Here is an 8,521-nt window from a genome sequence, read left to right as displayed (position 1 = left end):
ATTAATTGGTAAAGAAAACACAAGCTAAAGTGAAGAAAATAAAACGCAAAATATTAGCTTTAGACAATGGAAACTAATGACTGTATAAGACACCAAGATACCATCAAAAAAAGCATAAGACTGAATAAAGTATAAAAAGTAGTACAAGAAAGTTTTGAATCGCTCTTAGCTAGCTCTGGTTTTAATGGAGCAGGGCACCTGACCTCTAAAATCCAAACAGCTCTGAGTTCAAAATCCTATGATTTAATTTAAAAGATCTCTCCAAATAATGAGAAATTCACTTCTTTCAAAGCCTCCACATTTTCTGAGTTCTTCATTAAGAAGCTTCTGACCATTCAAAAGAGGTTTTTGGTAGATCTCTCAAACCAATAGAAATGTCTTTGTGTACGGAATAAACAATGCCAAAGTGCCTAAAGGTACACTGAAAACTAAAGTTTTAGTTAGCAAAATGTGTCTGTTAACACAAAATTATTCAATATGCATCTTTTATTATCTGTCAGTGGTGAAGTAGATAGATAGATGTTTTGATTGAGGATATGCTAATATCTCACAAAAGGCAATCAACTTATAAATTGCGGTAATATGTCTGTATTTGTTTAAGGCAAGTCAGGAGTGGAACTGCTGTTGAGTAAGTCAATTTAATGTGACTATGTATAGTGAGGTATAGTTTATCTGTCAGAACTATGGGGAGGGGAGCAGTTTATGACCAATGAAGAGAGAGAGAGAGAGAGAGAGAGAGAGAGAGAGAGAGAGAGAGAGAGAGAGAGAAATTATAAAAAAGTAAATAATAATTGTGATTACATTAAATTAAAGTGTTTTTGTACAACCAAAGCCTCTGCAACCAAGATTAAAATAAAGAGAGTAAATTGGAAAATATTTTTACAACTAATGTTTCTGCAAATGTCCCATTTCTAAAACATGTAGAACTGAGATGTATAAAAAAGTCATTCCTCAAGTGGTAAATGGTCATATGAAAAATTGTTCTCAATCATTATTGATTAGAGACACACAAATTAAAATATTTCTTAATTGCCACTTCTCATATTGGCAAACATGACTAAAAAGGAAAGTAATCAATGTTGGAGGGGATGTGGGAAAACCAGGAAACTTATGCATTATTGGTGGAGTTGTGAATTGATCCAATTTTTCTGGCGAGCAATATGGAATTATTTTCAAAAGACAATACAAATGTGCATGCAGTTTTATCCAGGAATACCATTACTGAGTCTGTATCCTGAAGAGATCATAAAAAAGGGTAAATCCATAAGTAGAAAAATATTTAAAGCCACTCATTTTGAAATGGAAAAAGAATTGGAAACTGAGAGGATGCCAATCAGTTGAGGAATGGCTGAACAAAATATATATGTATACATACATACAATGTATATATGTATATTGTTCTATGAGAAATCATGAGTGAAAGGACTTAAGAATACACTGGAAAGAGTTGCATGAATTGATACTGAGTGTAATGAGCAGAATCAGAAGAACATTATACGGATGGATTATCAATATTGTGTGTTGATCAACCTAGATAGGATTTCTCCCTTTCAACAGTGCAATAATCAAATACAATTTTAAAAGAGTTGTGATGGAAAACACCATGCATAGCCTGACCTGTGGAGTCTAAAGGAAGATCAAAGTTTATGATCATCAATTTAAAAAAGTTTTATGTATTATGTCATTTGTCTCCCTTCTATGTTCTTTATTCCATTTGGATCTGATTTTCTCACAAGTTGTTTAATATTCATTTATATTTAGCATGGTCATAGATGTAGGACCTACATCAAATTGCTTTCTGTCAGGGGAAGAGGGACAGGAAGAAGGGAGGGAGAAATACTGTAAAACCCAAAAACTTGCAAAAACAAATGATGGGTTAAAAACTACCATGATTTATAGGGGGCAAAACAAATAAAAAAAATTTACAAATAAATCTAATGAGCTCCATACATATATAGATATATATGCATATATATTTTCCATATAAAAGTGTCATTGAAGATGAACACTTATGTCTGATGTGCCTACATGGATATACATATAAGTAAATACAACAAATGTGAAATAGAAAAAAATTCTCAATATATAGATAGAAAATAAAAGATGGAAACATAGGAGCAAATTAAAGGAACACATGGAGAGACAGAGAAAAAGAAACAGAGAAACAGAGGTAGATGGAGATAAAGTGTAATTTAGTTGATTAAGATCATGCCTTGAAATTCTGAAGACCTATTACAAGTTTTGACTCCTGCATATACTGTTTATATGATTCTGGGTAAATCATCTCATTGGCTCTGAGACTAAAAATAGCATGGCAGGTTGAATCTGAATTACAAAGGGAGATTACTTATTGCTCTGTATCTGTGTCCAAGCCCATATCTATGTACATGCATCATCTATGTACATGGAGATAACTACAACCATTTGTATAAATATAAGTTACAGAATGAGTTTAGGTCCCCTTTGCCAATAACTTATCACAATTGCTGGGTTAACTTCCCAGGAATTGACTACTATTAATTCTGTCAGGTTTCTGGGACCAAATCTGAAGACTAGAAAACTGATAATCCTGTTACTTCAGAAAACAATATTTCTCAATATCTCTGCAAAAGAAAACCATGAAATCTTGGAGAATAAATTTAGGTGGTGTACAAATATGTGTGTGTGTGTGTGTGGGTGGGTGTGCATCTGACTGTGTGTGTACAGATGCGCAATCATATATAAATGGATATTCATATAGATTATTTCCTTTCTATTAAACCTTTATTATTTCTGCATATATATATGGTTATATATTTATATGTAAAATACTATATAAGTGTAAGTTTTGAAGGCAAGCATTTTGTTGCATTTGGGACATAAATTTTGAAAGCATATAAAAGATAGATATACATAATGCCTTTGCTGATATATATATATATATATATATATATATATAATTAGAGAGATAAATACTCCATATTTCTGTGTGTTTCTGTGAATTTATATATATTCTTATATGTAAAGGGACATATAGCATTAATTCCTAATTTAGGCATATATACACATATCTCATATAAATACATGTATCAGCATATCATTATTATGTATTTACCCTGAATGTGCTTTATTTTGTATTTTATTAACCAAACCCAATAAAATCACATGTGCATCAGAGTTCTGAGTTTGTTTCTATTTTTAAAAAAATTATGTGACTTTTACTTCTATATCCTTCAACTTCTTATCCCTACCTGGTTATGCCTTGATTAAGCTGTTGCATTGGTCTATTCAAAGCACAGCTCTAACCATAATATTTCTCTCTTTAAAAAAGCCTCATAAAACATCCCTTATATAAACATCCCTTTCTATGAGCAAAGTCATGGTGGCTTCCCCCTACAATACCAACTTTAATTCCATTAGTACTTGTGTATATTAATATAGATTTATGTACATGTGTCTGGACCAAAACCCTAATTAGTATCATTTTATCATTATCTGTATGTGTGTACATATACTTGCATACATTCATACAAAAACAAGGATACTAATAAAATGACACAATGGTAATTCACCCCCAATTCCATATATATTTTATGCATATAAAATAATAATCATTTTTGTTTACACAGACATATTTGTATAAATATATACATATATAAATACATATACATAGACAGGTAATAGGTAGTCATATAGATAGGTGAGACTACTAGTCCTTGATGCCTCAGTTACATGGGAGTGACCACATCTAAAAGTGCAAGATCTCTCTCAGTATCCAGATCCTTATCAGTAGTCCTGTTTTATACTCTAACAATCTACAGTGTGTAGATATTTCTGGAAGAAACAATGAGAAGAATGTCTTTGAACAACATTGAACTCACTTTAATCAACATGGTAAGCAGTTCATGATATCATTCACTTGTCATGTTCTTTGAAAACAGCAAAGACAGATAGAGATCTATGTATGCTTGATATATGTGTATATACATACAAAATATATGCTTTTTCTCATGAAGATAAATGTCTAAAGTACACTTTAAAAAGCTAAGTTAAATGGTCATATATTTTGGACAAAATTGAAGGCTGTTTTGAAGATCTTCATGCACTACAGAATTCTTAATGGACCGTGAAAGAATAAAGGCTTAACTCCTCCATGTTATTAATAAAAGAACCTCTCACCTAAATAATTATACTAAAGGAAATGGTCAGAGAATCTGTAGATAAAAAGGATGCAATTATAACTTTGGCTCCTCTGGGGACTTTTCTCCAAAAGGCAGTCAGTATATTTCTTTTTTTTCTTTTTTTTTTGATTCTGAATTCTGCTTCTTTATTATTTTATTCATCATTTCATAACACCAAAATTAGGCAAAAAGAACAAATTAATATAGTCTGTTCAATAATACTATTGTCTATTGAACTATTGTTCAATAATGCTATTGGCAATAATACTATTGTCTTTTGCCATTGCCTGACCCAATGAATATTATCCTATTTCCTTTCACAGAGGGATTACAGGAGAAATCAGTGATGATCACAATAGGGTCCTGACACAATGAGGATTCAGGAGAACCAACTCCACATGGCCTCTTAAAGGCGTCTTCCAGCTCGAACCTTGCACCATTTGCATGATACAGTGAAGGAGACATGAGAAGACCAGTGTTACAACAGCATCACTGTTATCATCTCCAGGACAGTGAGGTGCTTTATGACAGGGTTTTGTTGTTCATTCTTTTCAGTCATGTCTGACTCTTCATGACTCCATTTACAGTTTTCTTGGCAAAGATATACTAGGGTAGTTTGTCACTTCCCTCTACGTCTAATTGTTACAGATGAGGAAACTGAGGCAAACAGGGTTAAATGACTGGTCCAGGATGACACAGCTAAGACGTTCTGAGATCAGACTTAACACAGGAAAATGAGTTTTCCTAACTCCAGGCCCAGTACTCTGTCCACTGGGCCATCCCTAGCTGCCCCTAAGAGGGCTTTCCTGTACCATGATTTCCCAAATATACAATGAAGCACATTCAGGCACCGAAAGGGTGAGCCTGGAAGTCAATGGTGGCAGGAAACACAATCTGGGTCATCTTATTCCCCAGTCCAGTGGGTTCATCCATCTTACCCCAGTGCCTCTGCTGCCCAGAATTAGGAAACTCTGTTACCTCACAGAAATTACCATCCAGAGGAAAGTAATTCTTGGGAAAAGAGATCATGAAGAAAATCTACAGAATCTTGTCTTCATCTCTGGTAAATATTGTTATGGAAACAAGGGGGGGTATATTGGGAAAGGTGTCCATTCGGAATGCATTAGAGAGGACACCTCTTCTAGCAGACCCCTGGGGATTATACATCTAGCAGCAAGGAGACAAAACCCTGCAAATCTCCCCTCAGAGGGGTTCACCTGCTCAGGGACACAGGAGCTGGACTGGATCTCTCCAAAGTCTTCTCCAAATCTAAGATCAAGGCCCCGGACTATGTTCCTGTGCCTTGGCTTACTTATGTCTCCAAGCAACAACCCCTACCTACAGCAAACCAATCAAGATAAAACACAAGTTCTCCAACAAGAGGATTGGTTCTCTCCTAAATTCTGGTCTTCCAAATAGGAAAATCCACACCAACATAATCTTGCCCAGTTTTCTAGAAGTATTTCTAAGAATTGGGTACAAATATAATCATAAAACAAGAGTTAAGATTGTTGCTCTGCATGTTTTAGGTGGTAGAGTGGAAAGTGTTGGAATTGGGAGTCAGGAAGGAAGATCTGAATTCACAGACTTTATTAGCTGTGTGAACCTAGACAAGTCATTTACCCTCTAATATCCTTAGTTTTCTCATCTATAAAATGAGGCTAATAAAAGTGCCTCACAGTTTTTGTGAGAATCAAATTAAATAACATATCAATGCCACTGAAACCTTTAAAGCATAAGACAACTCCAACAGCAAGCTTTGTTCACCCCCTTCCATGTCTTTGTCCCCCAAGTCTGGCCTCTTCCAACCTCCACAATGGTCATGCCCCAGAGGAAGGAGCTAAATCTATTTCCATTAGCTGAATGGGCTCAGGGCAAAGTGCCTGAAATAAATAGCCAGCTCTTAGCATCCTTGGCCCAAACAAACAACTGCGATAAGGAAACAGGAAAGGATGCTTGCCTTCTGAGTTTGTTGCTCAGGACTGAAGGCGAAAAGGCTTTTTGTAATTCTATGTAAGGCTGACCTAGAGCATCTCTTTTTTGCAGAATCAAGATGCTGAATTTCAACCTGAGAAGAGAACGCCGAGGGTCGCCCATAGAGGCTTTCACTATTTTCATCACAAGTGAGCAATCCCCACAACTCACAAGTGACACATCCCCCAACCATTCCTGCCACTGTTGAAGGATTGGGAAAAAGGGAAAAAATTCACATTGCCCATTAAGATGACCAGCTTGAGTCTTATGGAAAATACTGGCAGGGCTCAACCCAGGCCATCCTCTCAAACTTCAACTCACCTGAATGTGTTGGACATGGGACCAGAGCTAGAGGAGAGAGTCTCGTCCAATCTTCTTTTCTGGATGGGGAAAGAAACTGAGGCCCAGAGAGGGTGAAGGGCATTTCCATCACACAGGTGCTAAATACCACAGCCCTTGAATTCAAATCCAGGGGTTTTTGCAGTCTAGCCTGCCAAGGAATGGGGAGGCCAAGGCCTCAAGCTGGAAGCAGCAGGAACCAAAAGGAAGAGTTGGCAGCCCTCTGTCCTCTGGAGTCTCCACAATGAGGAATCAAGGTCAGGTCTGGAGTTCTTGGCTCTTACTGTAATCATTGATTAAAACACAGAAGGAATACCGGTTGAGGGTGTCCACCTGAGTCTAAGAGCAACAATCATCAAGGGAGGCCAGCATTAACAGGAACTCCATGGCAGGGTCTTGTAAGGGTTCAGGATCCCTTGGGGGATCCAACATGCCTTTGATCTGTTGCATGAGGAGGATGGCTTCACGGGGCTTACTGTAGCCAATGAAATCCTTCTTCTTGAACCCCAGTCCGTGTTCAGCACTTATACTCCCATGGTGCAGGACAGTCCACTCATGCACATATGGCTCAATGGCCATATGTGAAGAGCTGTAAGATTCGGCCGTTACATTTAAATGTAGATTGCCATCTCCTAGGTGTCCATACCCCACCACATTCTTAGCACTCTGGCCCAGGTGGCTCTGCATATCGAGCACCATGTCATACAGCTTCTCCACCAGGAGAGAGATGTCATATTTGTACATGTAGCTGTCACGAATCAGGGCCTCAGTGATCCTCTCCTGCAGGGCCCACGGGGCCTTTATTTTCATGTTCTCTGTGGCTACAGTGCCATCCGTTACCAAAGCAGAGCTCAGGGCCTGCTCCAGAAAGTTATTGAAATTCTCCTCATCATGCCCGGCGTTGGAGCCTGAAGTTTCAGTTAAGACATAGAAGGGATTTTCTGTGACTGGCTTGGTCAGTCGGCGGTGGCTCTCTGCCAGCTGCATGCACTCGCAGGCAAGGTTAGGATCTCCCCTGGCATCCCCTTGCAGGTACTGAAGGTTTTCAGAACATCAGCAAGACTTGAACAGCCTGGGAAGGCCAAGTTCACAGCCTTAGGTCTCCGTGGACACAGAATGGAAACAGCAGTGATGACACCCAGGGGGCCCTCGGAACCGATAAAAAGCTGTTTGGGGGCGTAGCCAGTATTGTCCTTCCCCAGGGGAGCCAAGCAGTCCAGAACCCGGCCGTCCGCCAGCACCACTGCCCGGCCGAGAACTGCCCGGAGCTCGGAAGGCGGGACCCCCGCCCTGGTGGCCGCATTCCCGCCAATGTGACCACTGCCCCTTGCTCCCAAGTCCAGGGGCATAATGACATCTCATCCTCCGCCTGCTGCTTGAGCTGCTCAAGGGCACACGCAGCCTGGCAAACCAGGACACCGGCCACCGAGCTGAAGTTGAGGCTTGGCCTCATCGGGACGCGGAAAGGATGCTTTCATCCTTTCATGCCCCCATCCCTGTGTTGCCCCCGGGACTGACGGCGCAGTTTGTCTTGCCGCACTGCCCGAGGCTCTGGGCGGCCTCCTCGGGTGTCTGGGCCTTCAGCCGCAACGTGGGGCAGCCGCGCAGGGCGCCCGGGGGTCGGCGCTGACCCGGCCCGGGGCCGCGCGCTCCAAGGAGGCCACGTCGGCCTCCGACAGCTCGGCCAAGGGCAGCCTCCGGACGGGGCGGCGGGCGCGGGTGGACGGCCCAGCCACACCCCGAGGCGCCAGGCGGGGCGCCCGGGCCCGAGTGGCAGGCCCGGCCTACGTGGCCCCCGGGGCCCGGCCTCGGGGCGGCGCGGGGCGCGGGCGGGCCGCACGCGGAGGGCCCCGAGGTCCCAGTCGGGCACCTCAGTGATCTTCAACTACTCAAACAAACGTAGCTTCAGCTGGTTTCAGTCCCTTTCGCCTCTGAAGTTCCAAAGGAGAAGAGAACTCATTTTGTGCCGATAGGCATCGTCTTTCAATGCTATTTAACGCCTGGGATTGGGTGGGAAAAAAGCCAAGACTCGTTTGGGAAAATGACAT

General features: G+C 40.7%; 1 pseudogene; it reads right to left on the bottom strand.

The window, feature by feature from the left end:
• Positions 1-6,844: 6,844 nt before the first annotated feature.
• Positions 6,845-8,521, bottom strand: LOC141519431 (D-2-hydroxyglutarate dehydrogenase, mitochondrial pseudogene; annotated as a pseudogene).

The sequence above is a fragment of the Macrotis lagotis genome, chromosome 3 (assembly GCF_037893015.1).
Source record: "Macrotis lagotis isolate mMagLag1 chromosome 3, bilby.v1.9.chrom.fasta, whole genome shotgun sequence".
Taxonomy (NCBI): Eukaryota; Metazoa; Chordata; class Mammalia; order Peramelemorphia; family Peramelidae; genus Macrotis; species Macrotis lagotis.
Note: the sequence above shows the minus strand (reverse complement) of the source record. Positions and strands in the feature narration are given on the sequence as shown.